An 18692-nucleotide genomic window follows, 5' to 3' on the forward strand; every position below is an offset into this window, starting at 1 on the left:
GAGTGATTTATCCCATTTCAGATAGCAATTGGGTTAGCCTTGTTCAGTGGTTCCTAAAAAGACCGGAATAACTGTTGTGAAAAATCAGAATGAGGAGTTAGTTCCTACCCGTGTTCAAAATGGGTGGCGGGTTTGTATAGATTACAGGAAATTAATACTGTAACCCGCAAGGACCACTTTCCTTTACCTTTTATGATCAAATGCTTGAAAGTTAGCTGGTCATTCTTACTATTGTTTCCTTGATGGTTATCAGGTTATTTTCGATTGCGATTGCTCTGGAGGATCAGAAAGATGACTTTTACATGCCCATTCGGAACTTTTGCATATCACCGCATGCCCTTTGTCTTTCCAACGCCCCAGCCACTTTCCAGAGGTGTATGGTTAGCATATTTTCAGATTATGTTGAGCTATCATAGAAGTTTTTATGGACGATTTCACAGTTTAGGAAACTCTTTTGATAATTGTTTGCATACCTTACACTTGTTCTTCAAAGATGCATAGAAACTAACCTTGTGTTAATTCTGAAAATTGTCATTTTATGGTAGATCAGGTCTAGTTTTGGGTCAGTGGTTTCATCTCGGGGCATTGAGGTAGATAAGCCAAAGTTGACATTATTCAATCTTTACCTTACCCCACTAGTGTGCGGGAAGTTCTGTCTTTTCTTGGACATGCAGGTTTTTATCAAAGATTCATCAGGACTTCTCCAAAATAGCATTACCCCTATGTAAGTTGCTGCAAAAGGTGTGGTTTTTGAGCTCGATGAGGCAGGTAAAGTGGCGTTTGACAAGCTCAAGGAACTGTTGACTTCTACCCATTATCCAGCCCCTTTACGGAACATTCCTTTTGAGATAATGTGTGACGCAAGTGATTATGCAGTAGGCGCGGTTTTGGGTCAAAGGATGGAAAAGCATCTCATGCCATTTATTATTCTTCCGGATTTTGAATCATGCCCAATAATTATTCCACCCTGGAAAGAACTTTTAGTTGTTGTTTTTGCTTTATAAAAGTTTCGATCTCATTTGCTTGGTACTAAAATTATTGTTTTTTCTGATCATGCAGCTTTGCGTTATTTGATGATGAAGAAAAAGGCAAAATCGAGGTTAATAAGGTGGATACTTCTCTTAAGTGAATTCGATTTGGAGATCAAAGACAAAAGAGGGACAGAAAATAGTGTCGCAGATCATTTGAGTCATCTAGTTCACGTGGAGGATGAACTTCATTTGCAAGAAAAGTTCCCTGACGAGCAATTGTTCTCCACGAGTGTGACATTACCTTGGTATGCAAATCTTGTAAATTTTTTGGTTACTAACATCTTTCCTCCTGGTTTGTCTAAGGCTCAAAGAGACAAGATCAAGAGTGATGCCAAATACTATGTGTGGGATGACCCCTACTTATGGAAGCATTGTACAGATCAAGTATTAAGAAGGTACATTCATGAAAATGAAATTATTTCCATTCTCACCTTTTGTCATTCTTATGCATGTGGAGGTCACTTTGGAGCTAAGAGGACAGTGAGAAAAATGCTAGAATGTGGTTTCTTTTGGCCATCTTTATTTTGAGATTCATACTCTTTTTGTAAGTCATGCGATAATTGTCAAAGGACAGGTAATATATCCCAAAAGAATGAGATGCCACAAACCCCCATACTATTTTGTGAAATTTTTGATGTTTGGGGCATCGATTTCATGGGACCGTTTCCTATATCTTTTGGTTACGTTTATATTTTGCTTGCTATTGATTATGTCTCGAAATGGGTGGAAGCTAAAGCCACTAGGACTGATGATTCTAAAGTTGTTACAGATTTTATCAAGTCTAACATATTCTGCAGGTTTGGAGTTCCAAGAGCTCTAATAAGTGATCGAGGCACTCACTTTTGCAATCGAACTGTGGAGGCTTTGCTGAAAAAGTATCATGTGACCCACAAGGTTTCTACTACCTATGTAACACCCCACTTGAGGTACGTAGTTAAGATTTGATGAATGGCTTGAATGTTATCGATTTATCCTCATTTGAGTCTGTATCTTGTTAATATTGTTTGGTTTATCCTTGGATGAAAAGGTGTCTTGGTTTGGTTGAGTGTTTTCCCTGAAAATTTGTAAGACTTGGCGAAATACTAAGGTTATAGTCTTCGCCAAGGCGAAGAAGAATCTTCTCCGCGGCGATGAGGAGGTGCTACAACCTGTGTAGCTTCTGTGAGCTTTCGCCAGGGCGAAGACTCGGCTGAATGTTCCCCTTGAGTTTTTGAGAATTCTTCCTTTTGAGACTCAATGACCATTCTACCCCTTTTTAGCAGGAAAAGTGGGGAGTGAAATGTAAGGAAATTGCATGGAGAATAGTTTGATTGGGGTTGTGTTTGCAAAGAATGAAAGGTCTTAGATGGAATTTCAAAGAAAGAGTAAGGGTATTTTGGGAAAGAGTGGAGAAAATATGAGATATTAAGGGTTTAGCTTTAGAAACCCTTTCATTTGCTTCTTCACCACCACCTCTTTCANAAAAAGTATCATGTGACCCACAAGGTGTCTACTGCCTATCATCCACAAACTAGTGGACAAGCGAAAGTGTCGAATCGAGAGATCAAGTCCATCATTGAAAAGACGGTCAATCCAAGTAGAAAAGACTAGAGTTTGCGTTTGGATGATGCCTTATGGGCGTATAGGACTGCATTTAAGGCACCCATTGGTATGTCACCTTTTCAGTTGGTGTTTGGGAAAGCATGCCATCTTCCAGTTGAGTTAGAACACAAGGCTTATTGGGCAATCAAGAGTTTTAACATAAAGATGGATGAAAGTGGAGAACATAAGAAGTTGTAACTGCAAGAGTTAGATGAAATTCGCAATGATGCCTATGAGAATGCAAGGATTTACAAGGAAAAGACGAAGGCTTTTCATGACAGGATGATCTCTAGGAAGGAGTTTAAAGTCGGTCAAAAAGTCATTCTATACAATTCACAACTTCGTTTGTTTCCGGGTAAGTTGTGTTCTCGTTGGATTGGACCTTTTGTTGTTACTAATGTTTTTCCTCGTGGTACAGTAGAAATTCAAAGTTTAGCAACTTCGAAAGTGTTCAAGGTGAATGGCCATAGACTTAAGACTTTCTATGAAGGTCTCCAAGAAGAAAATATGGCAAGATTGGACCTTGAGGATCCGACTTATTTAGATTGAAGAGGACAGCCTTGAGTCGAGCCAACGGCAATAAACAAAGGCGCTGCTTGGGAGGCAACCCAAGGGGAGTTTGTTTTCTTTTTCTTGCATTTTAATTTTGGTTATTTTTGCCTTTTCTTTGCATTTCATCTTATATTGGGGACAATGTCAGCTTTAAGTGTGGGGGAAGGGATTTAGGTTGTGTTTTAATTTGTTAAAAAAAAAAAAAAATACAAATAGTTTTTTGTTTTTTAGGAAGGTTTATGCTTTAAGTCATGTCTTTGAACGTCTAGTGATGCATGAAATAGTAACTTGACTTTGTGTTGAGCATATTCCTTGACTTAGGATGTTAGCAATCTTTCATAAAATAGAGTTAATCAGATTTGAATCTCTGTAGTTTTGAAACAATATGTCTTGAGAAGTTGTGTGGACTTGGCGACGAAGCATGATTGAGGATTGTATAAACAACCCTTAGAAAAAAAAAAAAAAAAAAATGTTTCTCTAAGCTAGTCCTAAATTTGGGTTAAGCAAATAGGAAAAAGAAAAGAAAGGTATGTGGGGAATCGAGATGGAGGTAAAACGCACTCGCTCATAACACAACCATGAAATGAGATGGAGCATAAAATGCACTCATTCTTTTCAAAACAGAAAAAAAAAATAATAATAATTCCCTAGTTTGCTACCTAGTTGTAGTAGTAAAGAGAAACAGTTGAGGAAAAGTTGAGAGGGGGTTGTACATGAATTGGTTGTGATTAGTTTCCTGTTTGCATTGACTGATTGAGAGCAATTGTGGAAATGTGAAGAGAGATGAATGTCATAACTCTACTTTATTTTATTTTGCTGCTTCCTAAGTTAGGTATGAATATGCATGATAATAATTGTTTCATATGCATCATGTTGGTTGTTCTGGATATGACTTGAGATGATGGTGTTCTTGATATGACTTGAGTGTAGCGTTTGTTTGAATTAGTTTACCCAAGGATGTGCAAAAGCTAAGTGTGGGGGAATTTGATGAGAATGCAAAATGTCATATTTACCCCCCTTAATGTCTAGTCTTTTATACTTATTTGCTGCTTAAATATACTCATTATTATTCTATTTTGATTTAGGAAGCAAATGAAGGTGTTAATTGCAAAACGGAACTAATTAGGTGAATTCAGACAATTTCGACATTGTTTCGTAATCTGGGCATAACTCTCTCATCCGAGCTCCGATTGAGATGATTCAAAATTCTGTGGAACCGTAGGAAAGATATCTACAACTTTCATGTTTTGAGTTTGGAGAGATACTTGCTTAATCAAGGTTGTAATCGGGCTTGAAGTTAACGCACCTGCACTGCCGACGTCCTGGAGCATTCTGCCTTGTCATACAAATCAATTGGGCAGTTTATTATTGAAAGATTTGAAGACATGTGGCACGCAAGTTACAGCTCAGAATCAGCACTTTCCTATTTTATTTTAGGACTTTATCTTATTATCAATTAATTAGAATCATATTAGGATTAATGTTATTTTAGGATATTAGAATATTTCTTTTAGGAGATTTAGTGGGATTCAAATACTTGAACTGGATTTTTGTTAAGGAGAGCATATTAGGTTTTGAAAAAGATACCATGCCCCTCTCTTCTCTTCTTTGGTTTTTTTCTTTCTTTTGAGTTTTGTTTATGGCCATGAGCGGCTAAAACTTTTATAACTTGGTCAAAGGAAACGGAGGCCTCGGAATCAATAAATTGTGAGATCTAATCTATTTTTCTTAGTGTTCAATTTTTGTGTTTAAGTATTGGATGTTTTTCTGTGCCTAATTTTATGATTGTTTCGTTTAATTACTAGGCGGCCTACTAGTTTATTAATTGCTGCAATCTACTGCTAAGTTAGATATCAAATCCATAATTGTTTGATCCCTCTAACTTGTGAAGCAATTAAGGTTAATAATTTACTGCGTCAGGAATTAGTAATCTTAAGAAGAACACTCAACTAAATTAAATACAACCGCTTGAGTTTGTGTTGTTTAGCTTCATCGATTTCTCTAATTCTTAAGGCTGCCACTAGATTAAATCTTGAGCGCTTGTCTAGGGTTGTTTAGTGGTAAGATTAATTAAGATCGCTTGTTTCTTAATTAATTAGAATTAAGGAGAGATAGGAAAATAGTTCCAACAGTGAATATTCAGGTATGAATTGATTTAATTTTGCATCAATGATCAGTTGTAAGATTCCGATGGTGGATGTTGACTGAGACCAAGTTTCGTTATATTAATTGATTTCGCTTCGAATTGTTTTTGTTTTTGTTTTTGCTAAGATTGTTTTCTGTTTTACTCAAAACCCCCCAACCTTGTTCACATCTTCGAAAATTTGGCTAGAGACTCTTCGTGGGATCGACCCTTGCTTACCCTATTTACAGTTCAACAGTTAGGTTAGGAAGGTTTTTAATCTTGGTTGCCTACGACAGCACACCACCCGACTTTGATGTGATATTGGGCATGGATTTCCTAGGGAGGTATGGAGTAGAAATTGATTGTCGGAAGAAGAAAGCGAGATTTAATCTCGATAGTGGACATAATTTTAGTTTTGGAAAGGGCCATCAGTTGACCATGTTGATTAGTAGTGTAAATGCTAGAAAGATGTTGAGAAATGGGTGTTCTAGATACATTGCTCATGTAGTACAAAGTGGTGATGTTCCACAGTCAGAAATTCAGAGGGTGTCGGTAGTTCAAGAATTTTTAGATGTGTTTCTGGAAGACTTACCAGGTTTGCCACCGAAAAGAGAGGTTGAGTTTAGTATTGAACTAGCACCAGGAACAGCACCCATATCCAAAGCCCCTTACCGAATGGCCCCAGCAGAGCTTCAGGAATTAAAGAAGCAACTCCAAGAGCTTTTAGATAAAGGTTTTATCCAACCGAGTCATTCTCCCTGGGGAGCCCCAATTCTGTTTGTAAAGAAGAAGGACGGGTCACTATGGATGTGTATTGATTACAGAGAGCTGAATAAGGTGACAGTGAAGAATAAGTACCCGCTACCTTGAATAGATGATTTGTTTGACCAATTGAAGGGAGCAGCAGTATTCTCCAAGATTGATTTGAGGTCAGGGTACCATTAGGTAAGAGTGGCCAAGCAGGATATAGCTAAGACTGCTTTCCGTACAAGGTATGGGCATTATGAGTTTGTAGTGATGTCGTTTGGCTTGACAAATGCCCTAGCAGTTTTTATGGATTTGATGAACCGGGTATTCCATGACTGTATGGATCAGTTTATAGTGGTGTTCATTGATGATATTCTGGTTTATTCCAAATCGAAAGAAGAGCATGAGGAACATTTGAGAATAGTGCTGCAGCAGTTGAGGGAAAAGCAGTTGTACGCTAAATTTTCTAAGTGTGAGTTTTGGCTCGATCAAGTAATATTTCTGGGCCATACTATGTCTAAGGAAGGGATTTTAGTAGATCCGAGTAAGGTAAAGGCAGTCCTTGAATGGCAGAGGCCGAAGACAGTAAAAGAGGTCAGAGGTTTCTTAGGCCTGGCAGGTTACTACAGACGACTTGTTGAAGGGTTCGCCCAATTGGCTAAACCATTGACAGCTCTTACCAAATAGAAGACTCCTTTTGTATGGTCAGAAACTTGTGAGGAATGTTTCCAAGAGTTGAAGAATAGGTTAACAACAGCTCCAGTGTTAGTGTTACCATAAGAGGGTGTAGATTATGATATTTATATGGATGCCTCATTGCAAGGACTTGGCGCGGTGTTAATACAGTTAGGTAGGGTAATAGCCTATGCCTCTCGGTAATTGAAAGAGTATGAGACGAGATACCCTACGCGTGACTTAGAATTGGCGGCCGCGGTCTTTGCCTTAAAGATTTGGAGGCATTACTTTTTTGGTGTAAAGAGTAACATCTACACTGATCATAAGAGTTTAAAGTACTTCTTCAGTCAAAAGGAGCTGAATATGAGACAGAGAAGGTGGTTAGAGCTGGTTAAAGACTATGATTGTGAGATTAAGTATCAACTGGGAAAAGCCAATATAGTAGCCGATGCTTTGAGTAGAAAAGCCTATTTGTCCCGGCTCACTAAGCAAAAAGAGCTACTGGAAGAGTTGTGTAGAGAACAGATTGAAGTGATTCCGGGAAGGATTGCTAGGTTAGAGGTTCAGTCTACCTTATTAGAAGAAGTCAAAGAAAAGTAAGTGGCCAATGAGTGGTGTCAGAAAATAGTTCAACAAGTGTAGGAGGGCAAGGTAACAGAATTCCACTAGGTAGATGGTGTCCTTTATTTTAGAAATTGGTTGTGTATTCCTCAGGACGGTGAGTTGAGAAAAAGAATTCTTATGGAGGCTCATGACACATCATACATTGCCCATCCTGGAGCGACCAAGATGTAAAGAAAGGCTACTGGTGGCCAGGTATAAAGAAAAACATTGCAGAGTTTGTAGCTAAATGTCTAACTTGCCAACAAGTGAAAGCAGAACACCAAAGATCATCAGGGTTGCTTCAGCCACTTAGTATTCTAGAATGGAAATGGGAGAGCATTTCGATGGATTTTATCACATGTCTCCCTAGAGTACAGAGAGGATATAATGCTATATGGGTGATTGTGGATAGATTAACTAAGTCCGCCCATTTCCTTCCAGTAAAGGAGAGTACCACCATGGATCAATTGGCTTAGATCTACATGAAAGAGATAGTCAGGTTACATGGTGTGCCCAAGATTATAGTGTGAGACAGAGATTCTAAATTTGTCTCAGGTTTCTGGACTAGTTTACAGAGAAATTTGGGTACCCGTTTGGCATTCAGTACTGCCTATCATCTTCAGACGGATGGCCAAACAGAGAGAACAAATTAGGTTCTTGAGGATATGTTGAGAGCCTAATGCATGGATTATAGAATGTCATGGCATGAAATGTTAACTTTGGTGGAGTTTGCCTACAATAACAGTTATCAGTCTACAATTAAGATGGCGCCTTATGAGGCGTTGTATGGTAGACGATGTAGGTCTCCACTACATTGGGATGAGATCGGCGAAAAGGGTGAGTTGAGCACAGCTCTTGGGCTAGAGATGACTCAGAAAATGATAGAGGATGTAAGATTAATCAGAAAGAGAATAAAGCAAGCCCAAGATCGATAGAAAAGTTATGTCGATTTGAACAGAAAAGAAGTGGAGTTCCAAGTGGGTGCCAAGGTATTTTTGAGAGTTTCTCCCTATAAACGAGTAATGCGCTTCGGGAGCAAAGGGAAGTTAGCACCAAAATATATTGGTCTATTTGAGGTATTGCAACGAGTTGGGAAGGTTGCCTACAGATTAGCACTACCACGTAGTATGGACAAGGTACATGACGTTTTCCATGTCTCTTTGCTGCGAAAGTATGTAAGTGATCCCTCCCATATCTTGAGTATAGAAGATGTTGATTTAGTAGAGAATCTTGTGTATAAAGAGGGTCCAGTTTAGATCGAAAGGTTAAAGAGCTCTGGAACAAGAGTATTCCGCTAGTGAAGGTCCTTTGGAGGAATCACAAGGTAGAAGAAGCCACATGGGAGGTAGAACAAGACATGCAGAATCGATACCGGGAGTTATTCATGTGAATTTCGAGGACAAAATTCTTTTAAAGGGGGGGAGAATTGTAACGCCCCACTTGAGGTACATATTTAAGATTTGTTGTATTACTTAAATGTTCATTGATTTAGCTTCAATTGAGTTTGTATGTTGTCATGGTTGGTTGGTTGGCCTTTAATTGAAATGGTATGTTGGGTTGGTTGAGTGTTTGCCTTGAAATTGGTTGAGACTTGAGGAATATTGGAAATACAGTCTTTGTTGAGATGAGATTATTAGTTATTGATGAGTATTGAATATATTGGAATATGAGAAGTGTTGAGATTTTATGATGTTGAGTTGAGTTTTGATTGAAGTTGAAGGAAGTTTTGAGCAAACCCTATAGGAGTTGTTTGATGAAATGCTCAAGAGAAGCATGAGTAAGAGTAGAAAGCCTTAAATTTTGCTACTTGGCATAATTGCATTTCATGAGTGCATTACTGAGCATGAGTCATCCATATGCATTAATTAGGCATTAGAGAAAGAGAGTAGAGAAAGAATAGAGAACTTTGAGTGTGAGCTTCATTAAGAGAAAAGAGAGAAAAAGAGAATAGAGTAGGTTGTGCGATGGGGAACCCGTGAGTAAAGGGTAGAGTATTCCCGTATGTATGCCGCAAAGAGAGAAAGCAGCTTGAGTATGAGAGAGAAAAGTGGTGTAACCCGTGAGAGTACATGCGGATGAGGGTTATACCCAAGAGTACCCGAGAGAAAGTTTATACACTCACATGGCCAAGGGTTTCGAATCCATGCATAACTGAGTCCGATCAGCTAGAACGAGTAGAATTCACGGAGAGCGAGAGCGAGTCCTGGCCGTGCCTCCGGTAAGATGAGGCCGTGACTCACAAAAGAGAGTTAGTAGAAACGAGTTATGAGAAGTAGAAAAGAGTTATGAGAAAGAGAAAATAGAGAGAAGTAAAAAGAGAGAGTAAATGAGAATTGTAAGGAAAGAATTAAAGAGAGTTACGGGGATAGATGAGTCGAGGATTTACTTATTGAGCATTGTTTTTGTGCTCACCTCGTTATTTCCTATGTTTTTGCAGGATCTAGGTGAGGACATGGTCGGATGGATGTCATCACGCGAGGAGAAATGGTTACACTGTCCACCATATTTTTGATAACTTTTGTACATGATACAAATTTTGTGTAAAGAATGTGTATGTTTAATAAAAGAAAAATTTGGGCCCAACTCTTATTACTATCTTATATGTGTTTTCATTATGTATATTTTTGTGAGTATTTGAGTAAGAAGCAGCTATTACAATACTCAACCCTTGCTTCAGATTAATAAACTCTTGTATCTTCTCATGAACCCGGTCAACCGTTTGATACTCAGCCTCAAACACTCTTCTAAAGTCTCCCCAAGTCATTGTTGTAATATCATGAGTCTCTTCCATTAATTCCCACCAGATTCGGGCATCTCTCTGAAACAGAAAAATGGCATACCGGATCCTCTCCCAGTCTGTCATAGGAAACAAGGTCGTCACACGCTCAACGGACTTAAACCATTCCTCTGCCACAAAAGGGTCTGCTGTACCTTTAAATTTCGATGACTGGTGCTGGCTCGGAAGTCCATAAATCGGCTCAATCTAATTCTGTACTGGGGGAGATACCGGTTTTTCTCTTCCGGCACTCGTGGTCGGTATTTGAACAGAGGTTTGAACTCTTCCCTGACTCTCTACTAAAACTTGTTGTATGATACCCCGAATCCTAGCTTCATCCAAGGGAGGGGGCATAGGATTTGGCAAATTAGAGGATTCCCCTTTATCCCTTGACCTCTGACCCTTTGATCGGGTTCCACATCTCATCTACAAAACAACCATTCTCACATCAACTTCAATAACACACTAGTAAGGAAAGAATTTAACTTACAGTGGTCGGCTAAGGAACGTCATGGCGGCGAGAATGACACACTGTCCCATCCCAAAATCACTGCTCTGATACCAAAATGTAATGACTTCTTTCTACTATCATATTCATACAATATATTAATAAAAATACACGTATACTTATCAAAATAGTTGGACCCAAAAATTTTATTTACTGAATATATACATTCTTTACACAGTACAATATCATTTGTACAAAAAGACTCTCAAAACAGTGGACAGTGTAGTCAAGTCTCCCCGCTTGTCGACGTCCATCCGACCACGTCCTCACCTATGTCCTGTAAAAGCATAGAAAACAACGGGGTGAGCACAAAGATGCTTAGTAAGTAAATCCTCTACTCCACTATCCCCGTGTATCACTCTTCAATTCTTTCTTATTCTTATTCTTTCTCTTATTCTTTGCCGATCGGTCTTGGTTAATGCATAGAGTCGGAACCCTTGGCCATGTGAGTGTACTCTTCTCGTGTATAGCCCTCATCCGCATGTATTCTCACGGGCTATATGAATTCTTTTTCTCATTCTCATTCCGCTCTCTCATGGTGGAGACCGCTCTCTCACAGCGGTTTACATGCGGGTAATTCTACACTCACGGGTTCCCCATCGCACAACCTATTCTCTTTTCTCTTCTTTAGCACTTTTATTCATTTTATTCTCTAGTGCTAATTCTTTCTTTCTCTTTATTCTAAGAGAATTAGTTCTTTTCTTTATCATTAGTCTTAGAGTGTTTCTTTCCCATTACTCATATTTCTTTCTTTGATGATTACACATATAAACATATGCATATGGATGGCTCATGCTGAGAATCTTTCTTATATGCACTCATGAACTGCAAATATGCTAAGTTGCATAAAGTAAGGTTCTCTACTTCTACTCATGCTTCTCTTAGGCATTTCATCAAACAATATGTGTGCATACATAAACTCTACTCTAACTAAAATGTTACTTCTTTCTTAACCATCCAAAATTGGAGTTCAACTCCTTTAAATCATCACACATCCTGCAAAGAAAACACACTTCAAACATTCCTCTCAAATTCTTCTAAATCTATCCATACTTCTATCAAATTTTATCAACACAATCCACCATTCTCATGGTGGAAATCTCTCCGGAAATCAACATTGAACTCATTCATAAATCCATCAACTCATTTCAAACATTAAAAGGTCAAACATTAATCATATACAAATCTCTATACATCATTCAATCATGCAAATCACAACTTAGGTGGATTTACTTACCTTATCCTCAAGTAGAATCCACTTAAGCTCTCTACTCTTGATGGTTTGGTGCTTTCTCTTAAACCTTTAACACAAACTTAGTAAGGATCCTACTCTTACACCAATGAAAATTCACATCTAGAGTAAGGATTCTTACCTTTAAGTGCTTAGGAACAACTTGTATCAACTTCTAGTCAAAAGCCCTCCAAAAATCCTTGGAAAATTGAATGAAAGCTTGAGAGACTTGAAGGATGGAAGAGACGGTGGAAAAGAAAGAAAGAATGAAAGGGTTTCTAAAGCTAAACTCTTAATATCTCATATTTTCTCCACTCTTTCCCATTTTACCCTTACTCTTTCTTAGGAATTCTAACTTTGCCCTTTAATTCTTTACAAATGCACCCCCATTTAAACTATTCTCCATGCAATTTCCTTGCATTTCACTCCCCACGTTTCCTGCTAATTAGGGGTAGAATGGTCATTGTGCCTCAAAGGAAGAATTCTCTATAAACTCATAAGAATTTTCTAGAAACTCATAAGAATTTTCTAGAAACTCATAGAATTTTCAGCCGAATCTTCACCGCGGTGAAGTCTGCCTTTCACAAATTTCAACAAGACTTCACCATTTCAGGCATTCAAGCAATTCAACACATACCACTTAATTAAAGGGCACAAAAACAACTTTAAGGGCAAATGAGCAAATATGAGTTACGTACCTCAAGCGGGCGTTACAGAGATTAGTTTTTCGATAATTTGCGGCTGTCTGAGATTTTGTTTGTTTATAGATTTTGAGTTCCCTCTTGTCATTGCTTTTATGGACAGCCTGCGTGCCCTCTTGCAAAACTCATTCTCTTAGTATAAGTATATTAGTTTCTCTAAAACATGAAGCTCAATGTTGAAATCAGCAAGCGTGCCTCTTGATGATAGTTACCCCCCCAAAGCCAAAAAAAAAAAATAGGTGGTAAGCTAAATTTTTTAGATTTTGATCTTTTCTTGTTCTACATGATTGATACTAAAGCTTTGGGTATACTTTAAGATTTTATTGCTCTGCTACCTAAGGTAGTTTCTTGCTGATTCTCTACTCAACTTTGTAGACTTGAGGCGTTTCTAGGGATTGAGAAGATTTATGAAAGAGGAGTTTTTGATTATCGGGTAGGTTTTGTTATCATTATGGATTTTGAATTACTTTATGCATTGATTTATGGATTAAAACATAGTGATCTTAAGAATTCTCACTTGTGGTATTTTTAGTATTTTCCTAAAAATAATTTTCTGATAAAAAAATTCAGCTTGCCGGATCTACGAATTTTGAATGGCTGAATTTTCCAATAAGTAATTATTAATAACAAAATGGCTCATATTGTGATGCCTTACAATTCAGAATGGATACATATCTTACATTTGTGATGGTGTTTTAAAGACCATGGTTCCTTTTTTATGCATCATCAATTTTTTCCACAAATTGGGCAATAGAATAAACTTTTTCAAACTTCTGGGGAGTGGAAATTGATAGGGCACCACCAATACCATCAGAAGAAGGGATATAATTAGGTTAGGCTGTGAGAGTTTGGTTAGCTTAAGCACGTGGAGTAGTGGTGAGAATATATGATTAGTTAGTATAAACTTGGGCATGAAAGGAAAGAGGGCAGAATATGTTTTAGTGGGAATTGTTGGAGGTCTCTAGCTCCTTGATTTGCTAGCTATCATATATTTCTTTTTCGTCATCTCTTTACATTTTTCCATGAGAAGTTTGTATTCCATTTTTAAAGTCAAATCAATATAGAATATATCATATCATTCAAAATCCTTTGTTCATTGAAGTGTTTATCTGTATTGAGTGATTGAAGTTTTGGGTTTCTACCCATTATCTTTTTTTTTAAGTGGCAATACATTTTGGAAGTTTTAATTGCATGTTGTCTTTTTTTTCCCTATTTTTTGTGGAAAATTGAGTGTTTCGACTTTCAGTCAGATTTGCATATATGTGAATCAAGGGATAAAAACATTAATTTCGTTCTTTGAGTTCCTTTACTAAGTAATTCTGTAAAATTGAATGACTAGAACTTGTTCTGATGCATTTTGTCTCACTTTGGTGTGACTGCTTGAGATTTATGCAGAATATGATCCATCTGTACGTGAATTTCACCTGATGGTATGCAAAGGCAGAAATCTCTTCGAGCGTGCTATAAATGCTACTGGTTTGCATGTTGCTGAAGGCAGTAATATGGGAAGCATACAAGGAATTTGAGCAGCCATTATCCATACCATAGATGAGATCAGCATTAAGGTGGAATTTATAATATATATATTAGAAACTTTTTAGAAAATGTGCCTGAAGGGATGCATTCTATTAATCAATTTACTTGATTATTAAAGTCTTATTCCATCCTACTGGTTTGGTATTTTGTTAATAATGCTTTCATGGGTCTTCCTTTATATTTCCTAGAACCATGGCTCAAGTTGCATGCCCTGTTTATTTTAGAACTTTTTTTTCTTCTTTTCGTCATCTATGTTGTAACGCCACATCAAGGTACATAGCTTTATTTATGCCCTAATACCCTTAGTTGAATTTTATTAAAGTTATCTTGAACTGTGTGAAGAAAATTCCTTAAACTTCATCAGGGTAAATGGTCTTTTCACTCATAATTATTTGAAAAGTGGGGAGTGAAGAAATGAAAACATGAGAAGATAATAAAAATGAGGATATTCTTGTAATTGACTAAGGGACATAGATGGAATTTTTAGAAAGTGCAAAGGTAAATAGGAATCTAATATATATTTTATTATAAAAGTTAAGAAGAGAAACCCTAGCTACTCCACCTCCATTCAAGCCATTCTCTACCAAATTCTCTCAAATTTCTTTATTAAATTTCCAAGGAAATTCATAGGATTTTGGCTAACTTTTGATAGATTTTCAATCCTAAGCATCCAAGTAAGATTCTTGCACCAAAAGTGAGATTAATTTTAAATTTTTAATTCTTGGTTGTATAGCTTAGGGTTTGAGAATAGAGAACTCTACCAAAGAGAGGTATAGTGTTGGAGTTGTTCAAATCAAGGTAAGTAAACCTAATTTGAACCTTAATTTGGCAAGACTTGTGTTGAATGAATTTTTTTGCATGTTTGTATGTGATGGTATGAGAGAATTATGGGCTGTTTTTTATGTTATTGATGTATAAATTCTAGCCATGAGAAGTAGTGTATGGTTATGTTATGATTTGGTGAAGTTGTGGAAGATTTTGTGTTGAGATTTTTAGAGTGTAGAGAAGTGAAAATTTGGTCAGGTTTGATACCCAATTTAGTGATTTTTTGTCTCACAATTTTGTTTGAATTAAGAGTTTGTGGAAGTGTAACCAACATGGTAGTAGCATGTGCATATGAATTGTTTGATGAAATCCTAAGAGAAAACGTGTTGCCATGGTTGCCCTATCAATCTATGACCTTCTGAGTAATGTTTGAGCACCTTACGCATCGAACTGGGTTGAGACCGAAACATAAAGGTTGTAGCCCTTTCTCTAATCTTTAAAATGAGACCAAGATCATAGCAATCCGATGTGTATTGCTCGAGATATGCTTCTTGAATATGACCTGCGCGGAATGACTACCTCAAAAGTACCTCCAATTTATTATTTATTTTTAGTCTAATAATCTATGATTGATTTCAATATGGGAATGTTGTTGGTAGAGAATACTATTTCCTAATGATATCTTTATATGCGATAATGCATTCTCATTTTAAGCATTTGCATTTAGAAGAATAGCAAAGAATGAGCATATTTCCATGCACTACACATATATTAGAACATTAAGAACAAAGAGAAAGAGTTTGGATGAATTGTAAAGATTCTTTTATGCATGTATAAGCTATATAGAGAATTGTTGATGGAATGATATTGAATGATGGTTAGAATTTATCCATGAGAAGTAGTGTTTGTGTACTTGATGTTTGATGAGAGTTTGGATGAATTTGGAAGAATTGGATTAGAATTTATGGAGTGTGAATCATAGACAGGTTTGACGTTAATCTTGGTTGTTTATTTCCAATTTTTGTGGCTTAGAAGAGATAGTAAATGTACCAAATAGTTATGTGTGCATATAAATTGTTTGATGAAATGTCAAGAGAAGTGCATACATGTATTTATTTTGATGTCTTGAGATGAGTTGGTAGATGGTAGAGAATGACATTTCACATTCCAGATTGCATTATTGCATCCAAACATGTGAATTTAGAAAAATAATAAGCATGAGCCCATATACATGCATACATACTCATAAGAGCATTAAAGAGCAATAATGAACATTAAAGTTAAAGAACAAATAGAAAGAAATGAGAAATATTAAAGAAGTTCAAATCTGAAATTTTATCTAAAGAAGTGTAAAAAGATAAAAGAAGAGAAGGTTGTTGCGATGGGGAACCCGTGAGTGACATAGCCCCGCATGCACGCCGCCTTTAGTGAGTGGCCTCATAATTGTACAGTCCGTTAGAAGTGCATGTGGATGAGGACTGTACCCGGAATTAGAGAATACACTCACACGGCCAAGGTTCCAAATTTATGCCTCAACCGAGTCCGATCAGCAAGAAAGAAAGAAAGAATAGAAAGAAAGAAAGAACAAAAAGAAAGAATAGAAAAAAGAAAGAAAGAATAGAAAGAAAGAATAGAAAGAAAGAAAGAAAAGAAAAGAAAGAATAGAAAAGAAAGAAGTATAGAAAAAGAAACAGAATAAGAAAAAAATAGAAAAGAAAATGCACACTTTATGCATTTGTGCATTTGCATCATACCTATGCATGATACCATGCCTATTATTATGAGTAGTGAGAAATTAGAAATAGAGAAAGAACAGAGAAAAATAGAGAAAGAATAGAGAAAGAATAGAGAAAGAATAGAGAAAGAATAGGGAAAGAATAGAGAAAAAACAGAGAAATACAGAGAAAGAATAGGGAAAGAATAGAGAAAGAATAGAAAAAAATAGAGAAAGAATAAAGAAAAAATAGAGAAAAACAGAGAAAAAATAGAGAAAAACAGAGAAAAAATAGAGAAAAAATAGAGAAAGAACAGAGAAAGAGCAGAGAAAGAAAAAAGAAAGAACAGAGAAAGAACAAAGAAGAATAGAAAAGTGTGATGTAAGGAAAGAAATTCAAAATTTAAGCAACGGAGAGAGAAGGGTAGCATAGCGGGTTTACTTACTGAGCAATTAGTGCTCACCCCGTTGTTTTCAATGTTTTTGCAGGTAGTAGATGAGAATGCAGTCGCTTGGAGCGTCAAGAAGCGGAAGGGTTTGGCGACACTGTCGAGTTACTGTTTTGTGACTTTATTATATTATGTAAAGATTGGTATACAAAGAAAAAAAATTAGATATGGGCCCATTATTTCTTACTCATCTATGTATATATATTAATATATTTTCTTATAATACTATTTATTTTCCGAGTATACTAGCTAGAGAGAAAGTATTACATATGTATAGTTCATAAATTTTGTTATTTCACTTCCCTATGAAGTGCTATGTACCAAGAAAAAGTATCTGTTTTCAAAATTTACATTTGGAAAATTACTGCTCTTTTGCAGGAAAAAGAAAAACAGGTTCAGCGCATCCAAAGTATATTTCACAGTCAATTGTCTGTTCCCCTTGCTAACTTAAGGACAATCCTTCTTGCCTACAAGTCTTGGGAGGACGAACTGGGGACTGCTCTAGATATTGAATCAAGTGATTTAGATGGGATTCCTTCTACTATTGCCTCCGCGCACCAAAAGGCATTGGAGATGTATAATGCTCAAGCTGATTTTGAAGAACAAATTGCAAGGTAGGATATATCTGACTCCGAAAAATTTCAACAATTCAGGGTATATGGCATTTACTATCAGATATTGTTTTAGACAGCTAAAGGATAATGCTGGGTTCTTATGTGATACCTTTAGAATTTAGGTTAAATGGTAACTTGATATGATATTAAAGTGTAGAGGTCATGATTTGAGTCTCCCATCTATTACGTCCTGCTATATTTCAGTTGGTCTTTCTATCTGAATTTGGGCTTGGTTTATGTAACATGTGAAGTTGCATGTTACAAAGCTGAATATCATTGTTGTGCCCTTACCTTTTCAAGCTTAAGCTTTTAGATCAAGTTGTTTATCAACAAAGTTGCTATTGAAATTTCATTATAATTTCAATTTCTTATGGTCTTTCTTGCTTCTAATACAAGTAATCAGTTTATGTAAACTTTAGATCTTCTCTTCTTCTTCTTCTTTTCTTGAGGGTGGGGGGTTGTATAAGAACTTGCAATGTGGCATTAAGTTACCCTTTTTTTATTTTTCCTTCATTAAAGTGTTAATAATATTATTTTAATTTGAAATTTTTGAAGATCTACTTGAAGTTTGAACAGTCTTCTAGAGATACAGCCCGTGTTCAACTTCTCTATGAACGTGCTATTACCGAGTTTCTTGTATCAAGTGATCTCTGGTTTGGTTATACTCACTATTTGGATAAAACCTTGAAGGTTTCACTCATATTTTCTCTTTTCAATTCTTTATGTTTTAGGTATTTGTAATTTTAGCAATTAATCATTTCTTTTTCCCTTCAGGTAGGAAATATTGTGGGGATGTTCATTCCAGGGCTAGGAAAAATTGTCCTTGGGTTGGTGATCTTTGGGTTCGATCTTTGCTCGCTTTGGAACATTGTCGTGCACCTGAGAAAGAGATATCTACTGTAAGTTTCAGTTGTTACCCTTCATCTGTTGTGAATTATGAGAGATTGTTATAAGTAGCTTAAGAGCAATGAAGTTTCACAAACTTCAGTGTTGGAATTTCATTCTGCTCCTTTTACAAATATAGAGGTTTACTCTTGTTTAAAAAGATTTTTATATCATATTCAGGTCTTTAAGAAGTCCCTTC

General features: G+C 36.6%; 1 pseudogene; it reads left to right on the plus strand.

Moving 5' to 3' along the window:
* Positions 1 to 18692, plus strand: part of LOC116146753 — a 42008-nt pseudogene that overhangs the window by 623 nt on the left and 22693 nt on the right.

This window comes from Pistacia vera, unplaced genomic scaffold, assembly GCF_008641045.1.
Source record: "Pistacia vera cultivar Batoury unplaced genomic scaffold, PisVer_v2 Contig483, whole genome shotgun sequence".
NCBI classification, from domain to species: Eukaryota; Viridiplantae; Streptophyta; class Magnoliopsida; order Sapindales; family Anacardiaceae; genus Pistacia; species Pistacia vera.